This window comes from Rhinichthys klamathensis, unplaced genomic scaffold (assembly GCF_029890125.1).
Source record: "Rhinichthys klamathensis goyatoka isolate OS25496 unplaced genomic scaffold, OSU_Roscu_1.1 h1tg000312l_1, whole genome shotgun sequence".
NCBI classification, from domain to species: Eukaryota; Metazoa; Chordata; class Actinopteri; order Cypriniformes; family Leuciscidae; genus Rhinichthys; species Rhinichthys klamathensis.
In genome coordinates this window covers 95,865-122,291 of record NW_026606830.1, presented here as the reverse complement: position 1 = coordinate 122,291, position 26,427 = coordinate 95,865, and the positions used below count along the sequence as shown (strand labels likewise).

Genomic DNA, 26,427 nt, shown 5'->3' with positions numbered 1-26,427 from the left:
TTATTTTTAGATTTTATTTGTATAACGATGTAAATTAATTAAAACGTTGCAGATGATACCAATAGGCTACAGAGATTATTCTAATGCTGAAATTTGTAATTTATTTATAAACAAACTATATAATGCTCGGACACCCTCGGTCTTTCTCGCGCAGTCGAGCGCGCTCTCGGACACACTCGGGGCCCTATTTTAACGATCTGAAACGCAAGTATCAAGCGCGAAGCGCAAGTAACTTTGTGGGCGGGATAAATGACTCTTGCGCCCGACGCAAGTTTAAAAGGGGTTGGTCTGAAATAGCTTCATTATTGATAGGTGTGGTTTGGGCGTAACGTGAAATAAACCAATCAGAGCGTCATCCAACATACCCTTTAAGAGCAGGTGCGCATGTTGCATGGCGGATTGCTATTATAACAGCGGATTTACCAGGCGCGCGCCAGGAGCGGTTCACAGCCGAGGAGACTGACGTTCTTGTCAGGACCGTGAAAGACAGAGAAGTGACGTTGTATGGGGATGGGAGAAACCCACCCAAATCAGCGTCGGTTAAACAGGCGTGGGAGGAAAAAAACTACATTTTTTTACATCTTCATGGACACCACAATGATGTGTTAATATTTTCCTTGTTATAATGTATGATTTGCAAAAATAAAAACTGCTGCATCTGTGTTGATGAGAGAATCAAAGTGTATGCGCGTTTGTGGACCCGCTACATTATGGCCAAGCATGCGCGCTTAAAATAGCATTATGAACAACGCGCAACGCGCCACTGACTTTAGACTATAGGTTTTTTCTGGTCAGTGGTGGAATTGTTTTCTGGAATTGCAAAATAGCACTACCCAGATAGCAAAAAATATCGGCACGGCTTCTTTTTGCCGCCGGCCCCAAACTGTCGGCTATAGGTGCGCCCCGCCGGCGGAGATGAAACGTTTGCCGCCAAATACGTCACTCCCATTTCTTGCGAGATGCCGCCGGCGAACAGCCGCCGGGCCGCCGACTTCATTCTCTCTAGCGGTTGCCGCCGTCTAAATGAACCGCGGCCGGCTGGCGGCAAGCCGCATTGAAATCGACCAGCCATGTCATTGGCATGAGTGGAACTGACAGCATTTTAACTTTCACATTTAAAGCGATTATAATTATTATGTGAATTATATCAAATTTTGTTATTGTTGTTGCTCCAAAGTCATTAGGGTTTATAACAGATTTTACTCAGTCTGATTCCATGATAAGGTTTAGGAAAATACATTTAAATTACGTTGAAACTCTGAAGCGATTCAGTGATAGGCCTATGTAAAATATATAGAATTATTTTATTCACTTAAGGTTACAATTCTTTACATTTCTTTGATTTATGCACAATTGAGATGCACAAATAGTCCAAAAAGAATTCCTTTTGTAAAACTTGCTTGGCAATAAATATCTTTCTGATTCTGATTAGGTTTTAAAATAAATATTTCATTCATGGTATGAACAATTTAGCAGAATAAATGGATGAAGTTAGACTTTTCACCAATGCCTGAAATCAGTGAACAGTGAAAGACATCTGCAACTTGGCCAAAAGCTTGGGTATGCTTTAGATTTTTTTTATTAATTTGCAACCATGGTAGCCTAATATTTATAATAAACATGAAAATCCCTGTTTTGACCTGAAAGATAAAGTGAAATATTTAGAAATATTTAGTCTCTTTGTCACCCCAGGAAATTTCGTTTATGTCTTTCTTTTTTTTACAAGCTCGATTTTTTTATTTTTATTTTACCTTTTACAGGTAAGGGATTAATTTGCAATTGCGAGTTTTGCAATCTGTACAAATGTTTAAGAAAGTATTAAAGCACAAACAGAGAAGTACCTCCACCGGCCGAGAGGGGCAGTACCTAAAAAACGGAAGCAGATTTACCAACACAACAGTGGCCACTCGTCACACGATTTCAGTATTTGGAGAGGATATCCTATCTAGTCATTGACTACGATCTTTAAAGTAAGTACATTTTTCCTTTTTGTGTAACGCAATATTATGTTCATTTTTTACATTTTTAGTTCAGCTTTTTCAAATATGTTCTTGCCTTACTAGTCAAGCTAGTAAGTTAGCCTTGTTTACAAAGTTTTCGTCATGTTTCTGACATAGCTAACGTTACTTAGTTTCTTCCTGGCGTTAGTTTTTTCTTTTCTTCTTTTAACTATATTTACGTATGTTTATGCAAGTGTGAGTACTACAGTATGTGGTTTAAGATAGTATTGGTCAGTCGAATAATTAACTAACTTACGTAACCAAATCCTGAAGGACAATTCTCCCGCCCACGTGGGAATGGTAACGTTAGCAAAATCTTTACAACAAGAAAGACTGATCAGTATAACTTGATTTGTTTTCTAACTAAACATAATGATGTTTTGTTTGATTCGACAACCATGCTGCTAGTCTAGATTAACTTACAGTGTTAGCTAACACATGCTGCTTCGCCTTTTTTACTCACTGAATTCAAGCATGTTCGACATGTTGAAATGTATCTAGCTACAGTAGATCGCCAAAGCTTTACATCTAGAAAGAAAGCTTTACATCTAGAAAGTTTAACTTTTGGTGTTTTCTTACAAAAATAACGATGTATGTGTGTGTGTATATATATGTGTGTGTATATGTATATATGTGTGTATATGTATATGATTGTGTTTGTCTGAACATGGTTTTCTGTTGATCCACTTGTGAAAATGACTCGTTTTTTGAAGGGGTGAGCATTTTAATGTTATTGATTTTGCCTGGAAATTAATCAAAAAGTATACTTTATGCAAAATGTTCTTCTATTTTAGATGGTTCACATTGTTCAGTTTATCAACGAGGAGGATCTGCCATTTGCAGTGGTTCCGCAAGAGTGGCTCAGCGAGAGCATGTGCCATTGGCCCCCATTTAACCTCAGCAAAAAGACGAAGGCAACAATTTAGCCATCCTCTGCACACCTCCACACAGCACCTGGGAGAAACATCATTTTAAGTTCATGAAGGGAGCAGGTAAATGGGTCTGACTTGTGTATTTGATTTTCCTGTATTTCATCTGTGTAATTTATTTTCTGTTTATTGTGGATAACTGACTCTTTCATTCATTATTCCCTACTCTAGAATCTTGGAAGTCTCAAGAAAAAAAACTCTAGAAAGATGCATCGATTCCAGAAAACCAGGAAAATGCTGAACTGGTATGTAAAATCTATTGCTGTGATGTTGGATTTGTGACCCTGCCACTAAACTATACCATTTGTTAGATTTTCAAATTTCTGTTTCCTCTTTCTCGCAACCAGGTTTCTCCCCAGTAATCCAGACTCCACTTCACAGAGCCAAGAGTTTGAGTACAAGTAAGTGATGTTATTTGTGAAGTTTTTTTGTCTTGGAAACTATTGCTTCTATTTGAAGTCGGCATGAACCGGAAGTTACAAACGACTTTTCTCCAGTGTTGTGACGTATTTAAAAATGAAACGGTATATTGAACGGAGGGCAGGGTTTTACTCTAGCGCTCTTCTTCTCCATCTCTGCTCATAGCACGGTTTGAGGGGAGTTGCCACGCCCTCGCGCCATAGCACATGACCGGAAGAGAAGAGAAGTCGTTTCGAGGGGGAGGGAAGGGTAACGTATTTGATTAAAGATTATAAGGCTACATGAATTTTAAAAGAATAATGAAGTGCACAGATAAATCATTTATAATAAACACTACAATATTACATATAAAAATACGAATTGTAAAATCTTACTTCAAGAGCAGGTGAAGCAAGTTCAACAAACAATGTTGAAGACGTTTGCTTGCACTGAGCAATTAGGTACAACTTGCAAACAGCACCTGTGGTTGTCGGTTTAATTCCCACTGGGGCTACCTGTACATGTAGTAGACCTAGATATAAAGTAAAATTTAAGATTGTATACTGCATATATTACAGTCTGAATCCTTAGCCTTTCATTTTTTTTTTTTTTTTTTTTTTTTTTTTTTTTTTTTTATGAGAAGCTTCAGAGAAATGTATTTTGTAACACTTTTTTGGATTTTCAGCTTGGTGTAGGGGATAAAGCATGTTTTAGAGACATGTTCCTGAAGACCATTGTTCAAAGTAAGTTGGATATTTTTTTTTTATTTAAGTAGATGTGTATGTCCTATTGTCCTCATGCAATTCAAATTAAATGACAGATCTGTATTTTCTATATTAGCCATCCGGAAGGACCCGGCAACCCAGGATGCACTGATGAGGCGGTCCAGGTTAACGTTACGCGTTACCTGAAAGGAGCATCTGACCGTGAAGGCAGAAAAAGGCGCCGCACAGCTGAGAGGGACCCACAGCCGACCACTTAAAACTAGACTGACTACTGACACCCCAGAATCACTGACAACTGGAATCCTTTCTTTATCTTGCAGTCAGTAGAATCAAGACCCCTAAAGAAGTCAGAAGTGTCAGACTACACTCACTCACTGTGGAAATTACTTTCTTTTTTTCTTTTTCAAATAAAGCTTGTAAATCCTTGTGCCACAGGTCAGCATTGCCGTTATAATGGCCTATTCTACTCCAGGGCTTTACTATAAATTACTACCACTTATCATATTGTTAGAAATGGCTTGTAAATGTAGTTATACTTTTATTTATTTGGTATCTTGCACATTATTTGGTATCAAATATCCTCTTTACTTGTCATAATGTTTACTGGTAATTTGTTACCCTAGAGCTGTCCTTTTTATATGAAAACTTATTGTAAGTGTTGTAATTGCAGCCTTTTGAATCCAAAATTGAATTGGAAACCTGCATGTTATTATATTGATTTATTTATTTTTCTGTTATGTTTCAGTGATCTGAAACATCTTGTTTAAATGACAGTTACTGTACTTTGAAACGTGGAATAAAAATGCCAATTGTAAATTTGTCTGGTTTGAGCAATCATTATTCTTGATAAACTGCATGCTATAAATAAAATATATATATATATATCTAGCCAGAATAAGCGGCGGCAGAGCGCTCGAAAATAGCGTTTGCCTCCGGCGGGCCGCGGAAGGACGGCCTTCAATATAAAGCGCGGCGGAACGGCGGTTGGCCCGCGGGCCGGCCGCTTAACGAAGGCGGTAGGAAGCCGGCTGCCGCTTTTAAAAAGCGGCTGACGCCGGCGGTGCGCCGTTCAACGTGTTTGCGATGTCGCCATTCTGACGCTTCTACTGCCGCCGGAGAACCGACGGTGGTCCGCCGACTCATTGCTATCTGGGTAGGGAATGTTTGCGCCGAAACACGCCTCCTTTTTGCGCCGACCCGCCCAGGGAGCGCAAGTTCATTTCCTAGTTTACCGACGTGCGTCTGTGGAGGGAAAAGCCCGCTTTGCGCGGGTGCAAAATAGGAATGATACATGCGTCAGTGTACAAAGTCATTTGCGCCGGGTGCAAGATAGGGCCCTCGGTCTCTCTAGCGCATTGTTGAGCGCGTTCGCTTCGCTTTTGTCCAGTCTGGCGCCTCATAAACACACACACACACACACACACCAGAGAAAGCATCGTGAGCATCGTGTGTCTTTATACGCCGATGACCTTTGGCTTTACATCAGTGACCCCATATCTAGTTGTGCTTTAATTATATCATTTTTAGCTCGGTTTGGTACCTTTTCGGGATACAAATTAAATGTCCAAAAAAGTGAATGTTTCCCCATTAATGATTTGGCATTACAAATTCAACAAGAATCATTACCCTTTCATTTTTCTCCAAATGGCTTTAAATATCTTGAAATTCATATGACGTGCTCCTTTTCTTCTTTGTTTGAAGCCAATTATAACGCTCAATTATAACTCAGGCAGAGTTAGAAAGGTGGCGTAGTCTTCCCCTTACTTTAGCTGGAAGAATACATTTAGTGAAAATGACAATTCTTCCCAAGTTCCTTTATTTGGTTCAGTCCCTACCATTTTTTTTTTTTTTTTTTTTTTGCCCAAATCCTTTTTCCGTCCAATTAATCAAACTATATCCTCTTTCATTTGGGAAAATAAGATCCCCAGAGTTAACAAACATATTAAGAGGACCCGTGATGCAGGTGGTTTAGGCCTCCCAAGTTTTACTCATTATTACTGGGCATTAAATATTCAGAAAATATTATTTTGGCTTCATTGCCCAGAAACAAATTGGTGTTTAATTGAAGCACAAACATGTCACTCTTCCTCTCTCCCTCCTTTAGTGTATTCTTCCCTACTTTTGAAAGCTTCCCGATTCACATCTAACCCTGTAGTACTTTCTACTCTTAAGATTCCTAATCAGTTTCGTTGTCACTATAAATTTACATCAGCATCAGTTTTGGGTCCTATTTACAAAAAAACATTTATTCCCTCCCTCTACACTAGACTCATCATTTAGACAGTGGGTAACTTCCGGGTTAATATGCATCAAAGATTTATATACTGAAGGTTCATTTAACAGTGTCGAGAACCTTTGCAGATTGTTTGACCTCCCACAAAGCCTTTTTTTTTTTTAGATATCTTCAGATTTGTAATTTTGTTAAGAACAACTTTCCAACCTTCCCTGATTTTCCTCCTACCTCGCCCTTAGATCTTACTCTCAATTTTAATAATAAAGTATTTATTTCTATATTATATTCCCAGCTCATGTCTTTGAAAGGGTACAATCTGGATAAAATTAAATCCAGATGGGAAAATGAACTGGGCCCGGTTCCCCAAAACGTTCTTATCGCTAAGTGTCACGGTATACAGATCCAATGTTTTCTTCTCGTCTCGTGTTTGTGTTGTGGTATGAAAGCACGTGTGTAATGGGCGTGATTGTGTTGTCATTCCTTGATCCGCTCCAGCTGATCATCGTCATCATTCATCACCAGCTGCAACTCATCTCTCTCACTGCTTAAATACTCACCGTCATCTCATTCCCTTTGTCAGATCGTTGTTTGATGTCCTGGGTGTCGGTGTTGAGTCTTTGTTCCTAGTTTTCCTGTCATCGTGTTCCTGTAGATTCGTCGTCTCGGTGTTGGATTGTTTCGTCTCGTCTTGGCACTTCCCTTCACGAGGATTCACCGCACTTTGACCATCGAAGTCCCTGCGTTGCCTGTCCACACCCGTGTCTATACCTGTTCTTGTTCTGTTCCAAATAAACCTTGAGTAACTGCAATTGCTTCCTGTTCTCCTTACCGATCATGACAGAACGATCTGACCTTACCATGGAAGGAGCAGGAGAGACACCTACCTTGCTGGATGAGTTCGTCCACCACAGCGTCATCAGAATGGACTCTCACGAGAGGAACATCAATGACACGGGTCGTGCGATTCAAGCTTTGGTAACGCAGGTGTCCGAGCTCACCCAGCAGGTCCAACTTCTTCGTGCTCCCACTGCGCCGCCCACACCAGCCATTCCCCCCACACCACCGGACTTCCTCGCACCATCTGAGCCACGCCTACCGGTTCCAGAGCCCTATGTGGGTGAGTCTGCGTACTGTCGTGCGTTTTTGACAAGATGTTCCATGCATTTCGCCCTACAGCCCAGAACGTTCCAGAGTGAGCAAGCCAAGGTGGCTTTTGTCATCACGTTATTGACCGGAAAGGCGGCGCTATGGGGAACGGCGGTGTGGGAGAATCAAGACCCTTGCTGCGCCTCGTTCCAGACTCTCTCCGCAGAGATGAGATGAGTCTTTGACAGAGCTGTTGCGGGGAGAGAGGCCGCCAGGGTACTGGCCGACCTTCGTCAGGGGGAGAGGTTGGTCTCGGACTTTTCCATCGAGTTCCGAACCCTGGCGGCCGATTGTCATTGGAACGAGGAGGCGCAGTGGGACATGTTCCTGCATGGGTTGGCTGACCGCGTCCAACGAGAGATCTATGCCCTGGACCTACCCACGTCATTAAACGGACTCGTCGAGCTGGCGCTACGGGTAGATGCACGACTCTCCCGAGTCGGAGGCAGAGTGGCATCTAGCCGTCCTCCTGGAGGGACTGAGGGACAACGGTCCAGCGGCAGGGACGTGGTCAGCCCCGTCTTCGATCACGAACCCATGCAGGTGGGTCGAGCTCGGCTTTCCCGGGAGGAGAGGGAGAGGCGGAGGTCCCAGGGCCTTTGCCCATATTGTGGAGGTTCGGGACATTTCGCGTACAACTGCCCGGTAAAAGGCCAAGCCCGATATTAAGTATGAGGCTACTATCGGGTGGGATCTCCGCCGAGAAGACCTCATCCACATCTACACTCCTCCCGGTAAGACTGAGATGGTCTACTCACCAGCACGACTGTAAAGCACTTCTGGACTCTGGGGCTGAAGGTAATTTCATGGACAGTATGTTTGCACACAAATTTCAGATCCCACTCAGACCACTCACTCAGAAGATTGCTGTACACGCACTAAATGGCCAAGAACTTCCCACCATCTCATTCACCACTGAAGATATTACCCTCATCACTTCTGGCAACCATACTGAGACTATTTTTTTTATATCCTGGATTCACCGTTGGCACCCGTTGTTCTTGGTCACCCCTGGCTCATCCGTCACAACCCCCGAGTGGACTGGCAGCACAAGGCTATACTGGAGTGGAGCAAGGAATGTCATCAGTATTGTCTTGTGTCTGCTTGTCCGTCTGTGCCTGTTTATGTGTTTCAGGAGGAAGCAGGGGATCTGTCTAACGTGCCTGAGGAGTACCATGACCTGAAGGAAGTGTTCAGTAAGTCTAGGGCTGCTTCTCTCCCTCCTCATCGTCCCTATGACTGTGCCAGTTAATGTTAATGTTAAAGTTAATGCCAGGTAAGTCTCCGCCTAAAGGCAAGTTATACTCGCTTTCTGTTCCAGAAAGGGAGGCCATGGAGAAATATATTTCCGATTCTCTGGCAACCAAATTCATCCGCCCTTCCTCTTCACCAGCGGGGGCGGGGTTCTTTTTTGTGGGGAAGAAGGATGGATCTCTGCGACCTTGTATTGATTACCGAGGGTTGAATAACATCACGGTAAAGAATACTTATCCTTTGCCGTTGATGTCTTCAGCCTTCGAGAGGTTGCAGGGAGCATCCGTCTTCACGAAATTGGACTTACGTAATGCTTATCATTTGGTCCGCATCAGGGAGGGGGATGAATGTAAGACTGCATTTAATACCCCCAGAGGGCACTTTGAATATTTGGTCATGCCGTTCGGGCTGTCCAACTCCCCAGCAGTCTTCCAGGCACTTGTTAATGACGTGTTGCGAGACATGATAGATCAATTCATATATGTTTACCTGGATGACATATTGATATTTTCCTCGTCTCTCCAGGAACATGTGCAACACGTACGACAAGTGCTTCAGAGGTTGTTAGAGAATGGCTTTTTGTCAAGGCGGAGAAATGCGATTTTCATGCACAGTCTGTTCCTTTTCTAGGACACATCATCTCGTCTGAGGGAATGCGTGTGGACCCTGACAAGGTTAAGGCTGTGGTAGAATGGCCAAGTCCAGATTCCCGTAAGGCCCTACAGAGGTTTCTGGGATTCGCCAATTTCTATTGGCGGTTCATTCGCAACTTCAGCCAGCTAGCCTCGCCTCTGACTGCCTTGACCTCCCCCAGAACTCCGTTCAGGTGGTCAGATACAGCCGAGGCTGTGTTTGCTAACCTCAAGAGCCGCTTTGTTTCAGCTCCCATCCTCGTTGCCCCTGATTACTCGCGGCAGTTCGTGGTGGAGGTCGATGCGTCAGAGGTGGGGGTAGGAGCAGTTCTATCCCAACGCTCTCCCACAGACGATAAGATGCATCCTTGCGCGTTTTTTTCTCATCGTTTATCCCCAGCTGAACGCAATTACGACATTAGTAACAGGGAGTTGTTGGCAGTCAAGCTAGCGTTGGAAGAATGGCGACATTGGTTAGAGGGTTCGGGGGTACCTTTTATCGTCTGGACCGACCACAAGAACTTAGAGTACATCAGAACAGCTAAAAGATTGAACTCCAGGCAGGCTCGGTGGGCACTTTTTTTCGGTCGTTTTGATTTTTCTCTCTCGTACCGCCCGGGTTCTAAAAACATCAAACCCGATTCTTTGTCTCGTATTTTTGATCGCTCCGAACGCCCGTCTACTCCCGAGTGCATTTTACCGGAGACCCTTTTTGTTTCCACACTCGTATGGGAGATCGAATCGAAGGTCAAGAAGGCCTTAGAAGGGGTAACGCCTCCGCCCGAATGTCCACCGAGTCGTTTATTTGTGCCGGAGGGATTAAGGTCAGACGTCATCCGGTGGGGCCATTGTTCCAACATAGCTTGTCATCCAGGAGTTAATCGTACTAAGTTTTTAGTTAAGCAACGATTCTGGTGGCCACTTATGGCTCGTGACATTCACAGTTTTGTTTTGGCTTGCTCGGTCTGTGCCACTGGTAAGACTTCCAATCGACCCCCAGATGGGCTCCTCCAACCGCTGCCAGTCCCTTCGAGACCCTGATCCCACATCGCTCTAGATTTTATCACCGCCCTCCCACCCTCCCAGGGTAACACTGTCGTTTTGACAGTGGTGGACCGGTTCTCGAAGGCGGCTCACTTTATTCCCTTACCCAAATTACCCTCAGCTAAGGAGACAGCGTTGACAGTCATTGACCACGTCTTTCGTTTACATGGCCTCCCGTTGGACGTGGTCTCTGACAGAGGACCCCAATTTGTGTCAAAATTTTGGCAAGAGTTTTGTAAGTTACTGGGGGCGACGGTTAGTCTGTCTTCAGGGTTTCACCCTCAGAGCAATGGCCAGACCGAGAGAGCCAACCAAGATCTGGAGAGAGCGTTACGATGTTTGGTATCCAAGAATCCTTCCTCATGGAGCCAACAGCTGTCCATGGTGGAGTACGCCCACAATACCTTACCAGTGTTGGCCACGGGCCTCTCTCCGTTTGAGTGCAGTGTAGGTTACCAGCCACCCATTTTTCCCAGTTTGGAATCCGAGGTCGCGGTCCCCTCTGCTCACGCCTTTATCCAGAGGTGTCACCGCACTTGGACTAGAGCCCGTGAGACTTTACTCCAAGTGGGGGCGCGCACCAAGGCTAAGGCCGATCGCCACCGGTCGAAGCCTCCCGTATACGTCGTCGGTCAAAAAGTGTGGCTTTCTACTAAGAACATTCCTCTCTGCTCCGTCTCGAATAAGCTTGCTCCCAAATTTATTGGCCCGTTCACTGTCACTAAGATCATTAGTCCGGTGGCAGTCCGCCTTAGTTTACCTCCTGCGTACAGGAGAATTCACCCCGTATTTCACGTTTCCAAAATTAAGCCCGTGTTTCACGCTCACATTAATCCGCCTGTCCCGGTTCCCCCCCCCCCCCGCCCCGTCTCGTAGATGGGGAGACCACCTATTCGGTAAATCGGATTCTGGATTCTAGGCGGAGGGGGCGCGGATTCCAGTACTTGGTGGACTGGGAAGGTTACGGTCCGGAGAAGAGAAGTTGGGTACCTGCCAGAGACATTCTGGATCACTCCTTGATAGATGATTACAATCGACAGGTAAGGAGGTCTGAGAACGCCAGGAGGCGTTCTTAGGAGAGGGGTACTGTCACGGTATACAGATCCAATGTTTTCTTCTCATCTCGTGTTTGTGTTGTGGTATGAAAGCACGTGTGTAATGGACGTGATTGTGTTGTCATTCCTTGATCCGCTCCAGCTGATCATCGTCATCATTCATCACCAGCTGCAACTCATCTCTCTCACTGCTTAAATACTCACCGTCATCTCATTCCCTTTGTCAGATCGTTGTTTGATGTCCTGGGTGTCGGTGTTGAGTCTTTGTTCCTGGTTTTCCTGTCATCGTGTTCCTGTGGATTCGTCGTCTCGGTGTTGGATTGTTTCGTCTCGTCTTGGCACTTCCCTTCACGAGGATTCACCGCACTTTGACCATCGAAGTCCCTGCGTTGCCTGTCCACACCCGTGTCTATACCTGTTCTTGTTCTGTTCCAAATAAACCTTGAGTAACTGCAATTGCTTCCTGTTCTCCTTACCGATCGTGACAGCTAAGTAGTTCTTAACCTATTCCTTAACCTCTCTCTTAACCTTATGGATCGATTCCCGACACGTTCGTACGCTAAGTATATCTTGTGTCAGTCACACTTTCGTAAGGTTGGTCTGGACCATTCGTAAGCTCTCTCTTAGCGTTGTTTGAGCTCAAGACGCTAGTCGCCGCCACTGTGCAGCAGCCTTTTGAAATCAGTACAAGTCAAACTATGGTATGTTGACAATGTTGTGTCTCAACAATGATTTTATATTTTATGGACATTTTAAGACTAATAATAAAATAGGTTCGCAATGGATACAGGCCTATTTATTAAGTTGACTTTATTTGGTATCAGAACTAATATGGTGGTAATTAGCCGAGGCTATTTCGTAATGTCATTAAAGAGTTTAAATTGGCAATCACTTTTGATAGGCTAATTAAAATCTGGCCAACAATTAGGCTCTAAATGGCTAAGATCTATAAATGGGTAAGCATGGTGGTGTCTAGTAACTGACCAACTATGTCACATTTTTTCAAAACTCTACACACAATTCCCAAAACTTCATACACAAAATGCAAAATGCCTCACATCTCCTTCAAAAATGTCATAAACACATGTAAGAATTAAACATTTGCATCAAATGGCAAACATTTATTTCATAATAGTGCATTTTTGGATATACCTTGTAAACATTGTTTTTCTAAATCTAAAGCTCTTTGGTCATTCTTACACTTATATCTACATTTCAATACAATGTTCTACAGTGAAAGTAATCTTCTGAGAGGGGTAACAAGTACACTGTAATCACCAATGCAATGTAGAAACAGAAAATATTTATTAGGCCAAACATTACTGTTGTATACAGTAGCATACAACAAAACCATAAACATGTAAACCAAAAGTATATTCTTTAGAATACAGTAAAGAACACAATTGATTGTGGGCGGTCTCTGTGTTGGCATCCATTGTTCAAACAGGTAATCTGACCTTTGACCTATTATAGGCTTATACTACAGTAAAGCAGTGATTGGTTAGTGATCAGTAAAGCAATTAGTGTTTGCACATATGAGGAGTGTGTGTGTGACCTGGTGAATAAGTGTAGCATTTCGATTGGTTGTGTTTGGAAAAGGAAAGCAAGTAAATTCCTGCTAGATTTTTGTGTTTTAGGTAGAGAATTGTATGTAGTGTTTTGAAAAAGTGTTTTATGCAATTGAAAACTGAGTCAAAGGCTGAGAAATAGCTTATGGTTTTGTAGATTTGGTGTGTAGGTTTGCACTTTGAGTGAGAGGTTTCAGGGCCGGAGTGGGACTCATTTTCAGCCCTGGAGTTTCATGCCTTAGACCGGCCCACTTTAGTTACCGACTGTCTATATTAAAATAATGTAATTAAAACCTCAGTATATAAGTCTGCAATTGTGCACTCTTCTGTACAGCCTTGTAATTCATTGTATTTTTCAAAAATATAATTTTCTATTCAGTGCAAAAGCCATACACAGGGTTTTATAAATACAGAGGTCCCAAAAGTGATCTTGCTAGGGGGTTCGGGGGCATATTATTTTTCCACTGTCATTGTCAAAGAACTTAGGCTATGTATATCTGTGTTAAATAGGAATCCATTGCAATAAAGTTATTCTCATTCTGGCCACAGTATGCAATAGGCTATTGCTCTCCTCTCTTATCTCCCTCTCCTTCTCTTGTTCTTCTTCTCTCAGTCTCTTTATCTTTACCTGCAAATATCCCCTTCCCGAAGCTGAGCTTTGATTGATACAGTCTTTGCAAACTGATTATTTATGTCGTCGTTTAAAACTTAGATCGTAAAACAGCTGTTTAGTTTTGCCATGTACATCTTATCTCCTGAAGCGTCGTGTTGGGATTCGCGCGCGGCTCGCGCTTCTGTGTACATAAATCCTGCTTTGATCGGTCACCTCAAACATTTTGACATATCACAATTTAAACATTTAATTAATAGTCTATATTTTACTGATAACTTAAACTATGTTAAAATAAATGTTACTGGAATAATTTGAGGAATGTTTCATTTGCATAGACCGTGTTGTCTTTCTTAACGCCGTAATGCACCTTCGCGTGAAGTGCAAAATCGATTCCTGAGCAATCGATGCCAGCTAATTCAGCACCTTCACTTGGGACAGCGCCTTTGTAACGTCGAACGTAAGAGGCAGCGTCTTAAGAAGCTTCCTAAGGGACACTTCGGGGAACACACTTAGGAACTTAAACAACTTTGGTAAGATATATCTTTCGAGTCTTCTTAGCGCGCTAAGAGTGAGCGTTATCGGGGAACCGGGCCCTGGGCATAAAGTTGTCTGAGGCTTTTTGGAGGGAGGCACTTAAAAAGGTCCACTCATCATCATCCTCTGTTAGGTTAGGGCTCATACAATTTAAAGTGCTTCACAGGGTTCACTTGAGCAAGGAATGGTTAGCGAGAATATATCCTAGGTTAGATGCAGCCTGTGATAGATGCTCTTTCTCCCTAGCCAGTCTGACACATACATTTTGGTCTTGCTTCTCTCTAAATAATTACTGGGCATTGGTTTTTAAAACTATCAGTGAAGTCCTTGGGGTGACACTGTGGCCTTGTTCTTCAATAGCTATTTTTGGAACTACCAGTGACACTATAACCATTACCTTAAATGCAACCCAGAGGGACATCATTGCTTAAACTCTTTATTGGCCCGCAGAAGAATTTTGTTAAGTTGGAAATCCCCTACCCCTCCTTCTGCAACAGTTTGGCTAGAAGATGTGATGTTCTTTTTAAAATTAGAAAAGATAAAATTTACATTAAGGGGATCTGTGGACAGATTTTATTCGAAATGGGAACCTATTTAGTCATATTTTAACCATCTGAAAGAATTACCCAGTTGTTAACCTATTTTCCATGTATCTCTCTCTTTACACCTTTTTGTGATGCTGTATTTGCGGTTTTGACATCAGTGTATGTCTCACAGAATGGCAAAATTGTTTTTTTCTTTTTTGTAAGCATTTATACTGTAATAATGATACCTTTATCATCAGTACTTATGTTTTGGTATGCATGGGTACATGCCTTGAAAAGGTGTAATGACATAATTGTTATATTTTGCCTTTGTAACCAGACGCTATGATATTCTGTTGTATTTAAGCTGCCCAGGGAAGGGATGTTTCGGGGGTGAGGGGGGCTGTTATAGTAAAAATAGAAGGAAGGAAAAATGTAACTTTCATGGTTTTACTGTATGTTGCTTTACTCCTTTCAATAATAATAAAAAATAAATAAACTTTCTGAAGAACGCTGGCATTGTCACTGTATGGAACAGAAAGCTGAGGGATTTTGCTGACTGAATGAAAGACTATGGAAATCAGCACTGCTGACACTGCTCACAAAAAAGGCCCCAAAAAATGTCATAGCTGAGCTGCTACCAATTTTTTGTCTCTTCTTTCCTAACAAGTTTATGTGGGTTGTGTAATGGCTTGAAAATATTGGACCTCATTGCAACAATATACCAATACATTTATGATAACAACTTAATTTGTTGCATTGTGATTGTAATCTATTTCTGTTCACTGGACAAATATCTAATTCCTCATATTTATTAAACATAAAATATAGTCTTTAAAATATCTTCTTCTTTTTTTTTTGTTCCACAGAAGAAAGTCAGGTTTGGAACAGCTTGAGGGTGAGTAATTGATGACACAATTTTCGTTTTTTGGTGAAGTGAAGTAAAGGGAAGCAAAATGAACTTAGTGAAGAGAAGTGAAGTGACGTGAAGGCCAAGTATGGCAACCATTCTCGAAATTTGTCCTCTGCATTGAACCCATCCAAGTTAGTTCACACACATTAGGAGCATTGAGTAGTGAACACACACACTGCAAACCGTGGACACACTCAACCAGAGCAGTGGGCAGCCATTTACTGCGGTGCCCAGAGAGTGATTGGGGGTTAGGTGCTTTGCTAAAGGGCATCTCAGTCGTTCCCTGCCAGTATTGAGAATCGAACCTGCAACCATCGGGATACAACTTTCAAACTTTCTAACCATTAGGCCCCAAATCCCTGTGATCTATCCCTTTAAAAGTAAGTCCACAAGACTGTAGGGTGTCCAATTTCACATGGCTCAAATGATAACACTTATATCACATGATGAAGACATGAAATGCTATGGTATGAAGATGTATCAAGTATTAATTGCAGTACCATTGGTGCCCATTTACTGTACATTAATATCTTCATTTTGGGTCATGGGGAAGGTTAAAATTTGAGCATTGAGTTTTACTAAAGCTAAAGGTGTTATAAAATGCATACAGTTATACAGTTACAAATAAGCAGAAACATGCATTCAAGTGTTGTAATTCTCACATTTATTTTAAATAAAGGGATGTATAATCTGTTATATGGTTTTTCATAGTTGGCCTAATGTACCTTTTCAAAAGCACATGGGGCCTGGAATGAAAATTAACTGCCAGAAACTATTTGCACAAAATGAATTCTGTAAAATACGTGTGATTCACAATAAATGAAAATGGTCACCTCATGCTATTCACAGTATGTGCAAATAGCACTTTGCTGCTGTTTGCACTCAATGGTCATGAGTGACTGCTATTATGAACGCAGAGATGTGGCCCATATGCTGTGCATTGACTCTTAAAGACCCCAGATCATTTCACCGTTAGAGTCTCCTTTTAGAGTGTCCTTTCACATTGCCTTCATGGACTAAAATGAAAGGAGGAAAGAGTCTCTTTTTTTTTTTCAAACAAAGAAGCTGTTTTTTTCAATATGCTTTTGTGCTGTTTCTTTTATCCGAGGTTAATTAGAATGACTTCATCATAAAGTCTCTCGAACTTTCTGTAACTGCTGAAACGTTGGTTTAGGTGTATTTTTTCAATTCACTTATGGGAAGGACATAACATGCTCCTTCACGTCACCAACCTTCAATAGACGGCCAACTGATAAGTCAACGTAATTATTCTGAAATCCTTTATTGAGTATTTTGACAAAAGCAGGAGGCCGCGGGGGTTGGTTTAAACGAGGTAGATTCTTATCTGAGCATATAGTCATTTTTATTCTGAACAGAGCCTATTAGACTTGCACACTTACTCAACAATAGAGTACTTTCCATTAAAACACTTTTAAAATCAATCATAAATGTGTATAAAAAACCACAATGGTGCTTTCCAGCAAATTCTGGTCAAAGAGCAAACCACACACAAAAGATCACCAGGCTAGTGTGGTGAATAAAGAGTAAGAAGGAGTGAATGAACACTGTGGAAGGAGAGAGAGGTTGGGAACGACAGAGATTAGATCAGGTCTTTTACTGTGCAGGAGAGTCTGCTCTCCAGCTTCATTATGCTAGAAGCTGTAAATCCATTGGGGGAGTTAATTCAATTTGAAGCACCATATAAAAGCATCATTTACTCCAGCCTCGCATCCACTGCTGTTGGTCGATAGAGCTCTGGTACCTTAGTCAGATCTGTAGAGACTGGGAAAAAAACAAAACTACAGCATACTACATAAAGGAGGATATGTGTACCTTTTTATGTGGCAGTGTGAATAGGTTGTTCAACACTGGCTTGCAGTGTTGGTATGTGAATATTACCCTGGATACCTTAGCTCTCAATACCCCACAAAGACTTGCTGTCCTGGTCACAGATGAGCCAGCGAGATGCCCTCTTTTGAACTCTATGTCTCCCATTTTGTTGTGTGGATTGAAATAGTTTATGTGCAGCTGTGCCATTACTCTGCTAATTCAACCTTCACACTCTGCTCTTACTGATGGAATGTAAAATCAGTGAAGCTTGGCCACCAGGCCACGCATATAGGCGTGAATCCTCCAACACTATATTGGCCAGTGTTTCAGTTTCATTGTCCAACCCCTGCATTTTAATGATTCTTTGATGAATAGAAAGTTCAAAAGAATAGCATTTATTTGAAATATAATTGTTTAACAATGTAAACGTCTTTATTGTCACTTTTGATCAATTTAATGCGTTCTTAAAAGTGTGATAACTTTTGAACGCAATGTGTTATCAGTTAATTTACTAAACTACCCGCATCACTTGATTGAATCAAATTGTCCAATGCCACAAGAGAGAGGATAGTTTCAGAAAGCATATTAATTTATTGCCTCCTCTCACTATTTTGCAAAGCTGTGTTCTCAATACAGAGATAAAATAGTTTGTTGTTGTTGTTGTGCTGCACGCAACACTGGAAAGTTCGGAAAACAGCGACACCACTAAAAAGTATTGATACTGTAAATGTAAACCATGAAGGCATTGTATGTCACTTTGGATAAAGGCACCTTCCAAGTGCATAATGAAAAATGTATTTAAGTTAGTAGTGTTTCTACTTTTAGCAAGTTATTATAACACTGCTGGGAGTATAACATTTTTATTTTTTTGTTTTCTTCAAACCCCTATAGGATCACTATATGCATGTGTTCCCGCAAGAATATCGGTCACGCTTTAAAATCAAGATCAAAACCTGATATCTGCTGCCTGGAAGCAGTGTGGAGAGCATGTGGACCCCTGGGAGACATGAGTTTGTGGCGTACAGCACAGCGGTTTGGGTCACCTTGACCCAACTAGCAACAATGTCCCTCAGAGGACAGAAAACCCCCACTGTGTGTGCAGACTTCAGAATGTGTTTGTCTTATTTCTTCTAAACATGGTCACTGCCTGATGTTCAGCCAACCTAGATCAGGAGATCACAGGCTTTAAAAACTCCATCAAATTCACTGGCTCACTGCCTCAATCAAAAATCTTTTTTTTGTTTTGTTTGGAGGGGCTGAGTCAGGGATGAGGTAAAATTGGATAAGTCCATAATCGCCTTTGTGAGTTTGTAGACTCTGCTTCTTAGTTGCACCCGATCCGGTGCCCTGACACATGAGAGAGGAGGATTATAGGACACTTCCATGAGGAGTGTAGTACTCATTAGGGCATGAGGTCAGGGTTGAGTGGTGAAGGACAGAGGGTAGGTTACGGTGCAGTGGGCTAATATACCAAGTGAAAAGACTAGCAGCACAAATATTTCCTTGATAGTCAAGGCTGGTTTATTCTGATTATCTGGGATTGTATAGCAACCAGAATTGAATTGAGAATGCCTTTTTAAATTCCTGAATTATAATTGAATTTTAATTGAGTTAAAGAGAACACTGAATTGCGTTTCAGATTTGAACCAGGGTTATTATTATGTAACTAAATATTAAAATATATAATCTGAAATTTCTATTCCATAAGAATATAAACATAAAAAAAAAAACAAGTAAAAAGACTTAACTGAAATAAAATAAAATAAAATATAAAAAGCTTAAATGCATTTTATTTCAGCTAGTTGTCATGGCAAATTTCCTCATTTTTGTTTAGATACTAAAATAAATAAAATGCACTGCTGTAGTTAAAAGATTAAAAGATTAAAGATTATGATTAAAGTGACTTTGAACGTGGTATGGTTGTTGGTGTCAGATGGGCTGGTCTGAGTATTTTAGAAACTGCTGATCTACTGGGATTTTCACACACAAACATCTAGGGTTTACAGAGAATGGTCATAAAAAGAGAAAATATCCAGTGAGTGGCAGTTCTGTGGGCGAAAAATGCCTTGTTGATGCCAGAGGTCAGAAGAGAATGGCGGGACTTCAAGCTGATAGGCAACAGTTACTCAAATAAGCACTTGTTATAACCGAGGTCTGCAGAAGAGCATCTCTGAATACACAACACGTCAAACCTTGAAGCGGATGGGCTACAGCAGCAGAATACCACACTGGGTGCAACTCCTGTCAGCTGAGATCACAAAACTCAGGCTACAATTCGCACGTGCTCACCAAAATTGGACAATAGAAGATTGGGAAAATGATGGATCCATCCTGCCTTGTATCAACGGGCTGGTAGTTCAGGCTGCTGGTGGTGGTGTAATGGTGTGGGGGATAGTTTCTTCCTTTCAATTAAGTATTGTTTAAACGCCTTGTTGCTGACCATTTCCATCCTGTCCATCCGCAGTGTACTCGTCTTCTGATGGCTACTTCCAGCAGGATAATGCGGCATGTCACAAAGCTCAAATCATCTCAAACTGGTTTCTTGAACACGACAATGAGTTCACTATATTCAAATGGCCTCCACAGTCGCCATATTCTCATCATGGATGCACAGTTGACAAATCTTCAGCAACTGCGTGATGCTATTATGTCAAAATGGACCAAAATCTCTGAGAAATGTTTTAAGCGCCTTGTTGAATCTATCCCATGACGAATTAAGGCAGTTCTTCTGAAGCCAAAAGGGGGTCCAACCCGGTAGCAATGTGTACCTGATAAAGTGGCCGGTGAGTGTATATATATATATATATATATATATATATATATATATATATATATATATATATATATATATATATATATATATATATATATAATATTTATTCTATCTATTTAAAAAAGTGAATACAAATGATAAAAACACAACAAAATTACTAATATTTTAACTAAAATTTAAATCTAATTCAGACTATTAACAAATAATTTAATTTATCTTTTTTTTGTCTTTTTTTATTGTCTTTTCTTCTTGCTCTCGTTTCCAGTAAGTACATATTCAGTATAAATTAAAAGCCTGAAGTCCATTGTGAACTGTGGTGTAGCCAAAGCTAAGTAGACCAACCAGCCATTATTATTCGAAGCTAATGACTCTGGACCCTCAGTAGACTTCTGCCTGCAGTCCTGAAGTTTATATCCCTCTCTTTAGAGTGCCAGAGTCCTTCATCCATGCTTGGCCTGGAAAGTTTTAAATATGGACGACCTGATTTCTGCCTTCAGTGACCCTGGAGAGACCCCTGATTCTATTCTACCAGGGACCTTTCTCCGTCTCCCAGTTTGACATTATTACAATGGAAATATGCAGAGCACTTTATCATTCATGTGAAACACCGTTTATGACCTACGCAATCCCTCATTACTCATTTACATGTAAATAATTTAACATTCCCTCACTACCCTCCATTTTTTTTTTTTTTTTGCCAGGCACCAGGCGTCTTTTTATTTCTTTTTAAGGGCGCTTTATATATTTTAAGGTGATAACCAATGTGAGCGGATAATTGAAATCAAATCAAAGGCGCAGTATGGTGAGCAAGAGGTATATGCAATGATTGTATATAACTTGTTAACCGATGCATAATATTCTATAGAGAGAATGAACTTGGGAATGTAAAATCTCTGTACAAAACTGTGTAACTTTGCCTAACTGTGTAGACATAATTCGCTGAATGTATCAGCTCCTGTAGCATGACATCTCTTTAGGAGCCTTTGTTGTTGTTTTTTCTAAAAGCTTTGGATTGAGAAATCATCTTTAATGATGGATGCTACAGTAAAAGCAAGGCCATTTCTTAAAAGTGATTTCCCTAAACGTCACTCAAACTTCCCCCTACATTTACCAATGGACACTCTTTACCAAACTTTGATAAAATGCATCATTTCCAACACTGAACTCTTTAAAGTGCCTCTCAGGCATTCTTTCCCTTAACAAAGCAGACAGTGAATTGCTTCTTTCTGAGAGCAGCAGTTCTGTCTCTCAAGCTGGTTGAGGTACTGTTGCAGGACACACAATTACAACCTCTTCATACTCATGGCTGCCTGTCTCAGTACTTGAGCTTTTCTTACATGCCACAGTTGCAGGCCACAACTATTCATTAATTACAGGGTTTTATATAAAATGTGAAAATGTGTTGGCTGGTGTCATTAGTGTTTCAATCCTAGTCTGGAGCTGTCAGCACCCTGCATTATTCACACAAGATGTGTTGAGCTTTGGCAATCCTCAGTCTTGGCATGCTGCTAAGCTCTGGTATCCCTCAAGAGGAGAGCCAGAGAGGAAGAAAGCCAGCAGCTTGAAAGCACTTCATCCTGGATTTATCAATGAGATGAGAATGAATATATAGAATATACAGAATGAATATTTGAACACTGGATGGCTAATTATGCCAGATACACTGTATGATTTTAGCCCTGATACTCTTTCGCCAACAGTTTGGTGATTACAAACAAATGCCCGACATCAGAGGGAAATTGGTGCTAGTTCACATTAGTGACAATCTAGTTTTAAAACTAGATTAAAGACGCATCTCTTTAGCCAAGCATTTACATAATGCTTACCTTTTATAATACTGCTGAATCAGATCAAATGCATTTAATACTATAAAACTTGAAGAGACTGTAGGTTATCTGTATAGGTTGCATAGTATTTGCAGTCATTACGTTCCTGTGTATATTGCGTGAATGACGGGTGGTTGGGCAGATATTGTGTTGCGGTAGGTAGTATGCCATACGGAACCGTTGTCCACTGAAACTGCCTATTCACGCACCAGTGGGGCTCGACAGCCTTAGTCAACGGGTTGGCGCGTATGGTTGGGTTGCGGAGAGATTGTGAGATTGTGGTTAGGTCTCAGCAGCAGGAGGGACGTAGAGGTCAGTAAGCTGGGCTGAGTTGAGTGGGGGACGGAGGGGGGTGATTTTGGGACGCAAGAGTCACTGTCTTCATGTTTTGTCATTTACGCCTGTGTTATGGAAATCATCATTATGAACAGCAGCTACGCTAATTATTTTCCCTTTGCTTTTCTGCTGTTATCTCGGGACGCGAGTCCCGAGAAAATGGCGTTCGTCAGCTCCAGTTTGTATCCAGCCTCTCACGGAGACTTCAGATGCTCCAATCACAAAGCCTATGAAGTGACGACTCAACACGGGCGATATGGACTCTCTATGGTGGACGGCACAGATCCTCAACAACTCGTCTTAAGACCGGCGTGCATACTTGGACTTCCAAAAAATACTCTAAATGTTCCGATCCAATCTGACTTGTAATGCTGCCCGAATCATGCACTGTTCCTTCGTTGGCCAGAGGAGAACTGGCCCCCCGACTGAGTCTGGTTTCTCCCAAGGTTTTTTTCTCCATTCTGTCACCTGATGGAGTTTTGGTTCCTTGCCACTGTTGCCTTGGCTTTTGGCTTGCTTAGTTGGGGACATTTAATATTCAATAATATTATTGATCTGCCTTACTTAAGGTGGACGTTGACGCAATTTCTTTTAGAAACAAACTTTGTTATATTGTTTTCATGTTATCACTGTGAAGCGCTTTGATACAATCTGTATTGTAAAAAGCGCTATATAAATAAAGGTGACTTGACTTGACTTGACAATCGCGTAGTATGTATTATCAAAGACATGATCTGAGAGCAGTGTCGACTCGTCGTTGATGCCTGTGAGATATTTAGCACCTGTCTGCAAGTCATGCAGTGTGAAATGTGTTTTGACTGCAAATTATATCGGTGATGACCTACTGTGAATGAAAGAGCAAGATACAGGGCAAGGTAAAGTACAGGGGAAGGAGTCATAAACCTTCATCAAAACATCAGCAAGCATGGCTTCTGAAAGCAAAAGTTCTCTCCTTCATTTTCTTTTTTTTTTTTTTTTTTTTTTCGGACAACATGTTCACAGACAACATGTGTTGCAAGCTTCTTGCGGGATACCATTTCTAAAAGTAAAAAAAATCTTGCGCAATCTCCTGTCTCAAGCGTGATCTTAAATTATTTCCTGCATCCCTTCTTTTGTGTGTTTGGTTGTGAGACGTAGTTTGTAGACCAGGCAAAGATGTCGGTGATTCTTTGGATTGAAAAGGTGTGTAATGTGTGATCCCCTGTCACAGATCCGTTGTGTAATGTGCAAACATCAGTCGTGTACTGTGATAAGAAACAGCAATCTGACGACTTTGGCCCTGTCCCAAAGGGCACACTCCATTTGTCATGATAAGCCACCCATATGATAACATTCTCTAACCCTAACCTAACAGTCTACTAATGAGATTTAGCTGACATGTATAGTTGGAAATTAATTAGAGTTGTTTGAAATGTATTTGCAAAGTTACTTAAAGTTAGTAGAATGTCCAAAGTGAACTATCGAAATAAAGTTTAATCCACTTTTATATGGGGAATTGCTTAAGTTGGTTTTGCACTGCATGATTGAATGAATGACAGCTTACAGTTTGCTTTGCTGTATTTTTTTTTTACTTTTAGTTAACGAGTTCGTTTGCCCATAAAATCTTTAAGATATTAGGTTAAACTTATTTGGCTTGCTGTCCGCTGGAGAGGGGCTCGATGAAGCAGCTTCAACTCGAGCTCTGATATACCCCCCAGTGGCTAAATGTAGGACCTGTTAATTAAAGGGCAAGGTACCTAAGATGAAGGTGGAGTTTGGGGAGGTGGAGGGATACTGGAACAGCTGATACTAGGGAGAGGTAAGCGGCTGCTTATATACTCTGTTTGTTGATTGAAAGATTGGATGGGCTCGCTCCTCCCTAATTTACGTTTAGGAACTTCATAAAAAAAAATCCGCTAATGGGCTGTGCATTTACAATTTGTTCATTTTGAAAGAATTCTTTATTTTACAGATAGTGTTTCATTCATGGTTTCCTGGCCACACATGCGCAACATCCTTTCAACAACTGCACTCAAATATGGTTAAGAGAGCTTTGAAATCATTCTGAAGCGCATGAAATGATTTTATGCTTAAAACATTGATGTATTTCCAAGAAACACCTTTGAAGTGCAGTGAAAAAAATAAAATTGGTAACATTAGTGCTTCTTAAGGTAATTTCTATCTGTGGTTAAAACACTCTTTACTTCAAACAAGAAAAAGGGTGAACATTTTTTTTTTTGGCCTTTTCAAATGTCAGTGTTACATGAGGTGTAATGGCCTGAGTAGAGCACATAATGAAATAAGCACCTCTGAGTATTGAATACAAGATTTTGCTTCACTGAGTTACAACACGTTCTCTTTAGAGAAAAACAGCACTCATTTGTATGGAAAAGATCCGTGACTACGAAACACTTAACATCCTCTTAGCGTAATTGTATTTATCAAATGAAAAATATACCAATACACATCAATTCACCGAATTTCTATGAAACTTCTATGGCTTCAGTAAGTATGCACTGTACCAACAAAAAATACAGATATATCAAATGAATTTCAAAGGCAATTGAGAATGCCACCTACTGAAAAACTTTCAGCTCCAAGGACAGCTCCTGTATTGAATTAGAAATCTTTTTTATTTGAACAAAATGTCATAGGGAATTACTTTGAATGAAATCTAAAGTTCAGAAATGCGCCTAATGCTTCTGGACTGTACGAACAGATCAAGCTATTTGAGGTAAAAAAACAACAACCAAAAAACCTGTTTTGGGCCTTTTTGCCACTTTAATATTTACCTCTCACAGGCCTCTGGTAGCAAAGAGAAGCAAAGCAGTTGAACTATCTTTAAACACGTTAGAGATTCTAAGGGGGAAACCATGAATATTTAATGTTGTGATCACTTAGCCAAAGGTTTATGCGGTTTTGTTGAATACGTGTGGATGGATTGTCAACGTTGAGTAAATAAATATGAACAAACAGCAAGGAACATAGTCTGGATGCAAAAAATCAATGCGTTTAGGCCAGAAGCCAGAATCAGTCTCCTTTCTCTGTGGCAAACCATATACCCCACAATGATTATTCCTCAGAGATGAGCAATAACACTTCCTGTGCACTCTATAGCATCTGTCTCATAGTCTGGTGCATTGCATCAATGATGTATGAGGAGATGGCATCGAGGGAGGTTTATACTGTAGGCATGAAAGATTCATAAATGTCATTCAAAACAGAATATTAGACAGCCACCACAAAAAGTCTGCACACCATTTAGAGAGGCACTGTTACAATGAGAGAAGCCTTTTGTCACCTATAGAGGCTTGTGGCTTGAGCTATTTTCGGTCGTGCTTAATGGACTCGTGAAAGGTTTGAATATAAGTGAGCAACTCAACCTCAGTGGGCTTCCTCTGATTGCATCCACAAGCTCAGGAAAAAAGGCAATTGGGGTGGACAATTAACCTTTAGATCTCGGCTCTGATTGGTTGAATTATGGTTTGACCTTTAAATGTAAGTTTAAGGGGGATAGTGGGACAGCTGTTTGCTTTTAATACATCAGTAAACACACAGAAACCAGGTCTTGCCCCAGTGGTTTACAAACACATCAGCCGTATTAATGGCTCATTATGAACTTTGTTGATGACATGCAGCATGCCCTGTAATGTTTTCCTTGCTGTGATCTCAATGAGAGGAGCATGTGTGCATCTGTGGTGTCAGCATACAAGACATACTGCTACAACAGTAGATTTTTCTCAGAGGAGGCGTGACCATAATTGAAAGGATACAAATAAACGTAAATAATAAAACACAAAAATACAGCATAGAATAGTTTATAATAGGATCATTATATCGGCATCATGTCAAAATAGGCCAATTGTATAGTTTTTTTCATTGGCCTTTGTTTTATAGCCTTTTCTCACAGCACTTGATATAATTAAACTTATCAATTTGATGGCGGATCCAGAAAGGTTCAAACGACAATCACCAGTGACAACTGATTCACCCGCTGTAAAATGCAAACAAAAAAAAGAGACTGCAACCGGACCCATGCGAAAACAGGGATACATATCGGAAGGACATTACATGTAGTCACGCAATGCTGACATTGTTAATATTAACAATTTGA

The 26,427-nt window shown here is 41.0% G+C and overlaps 1 long non-coding RNA gene across 1 annotated transcript; it reads left to right on the top strand.

The window, feature by feature from the left end:
* Positions 1-2,812: 2,812 nt before the first annotated feature.
* LOC130104607 (uncharacterized) lies at positions 2,813-4,519 on the top strand. Its single transcript, XR_008809513.1, has 5 exons — positions 2,813-2,992; positions 3,101-3,174; positions 3,277-3,330; positions 4,014-4,071; positions 4,169-4,519. It is a non-coding gene; the product is annotated as an uncharacterized LOC130104607 (long non-coding RNA).
* The last annotated feature ends 21,908 nt before the right edge of the window (positions 4,520-26,427 follow it).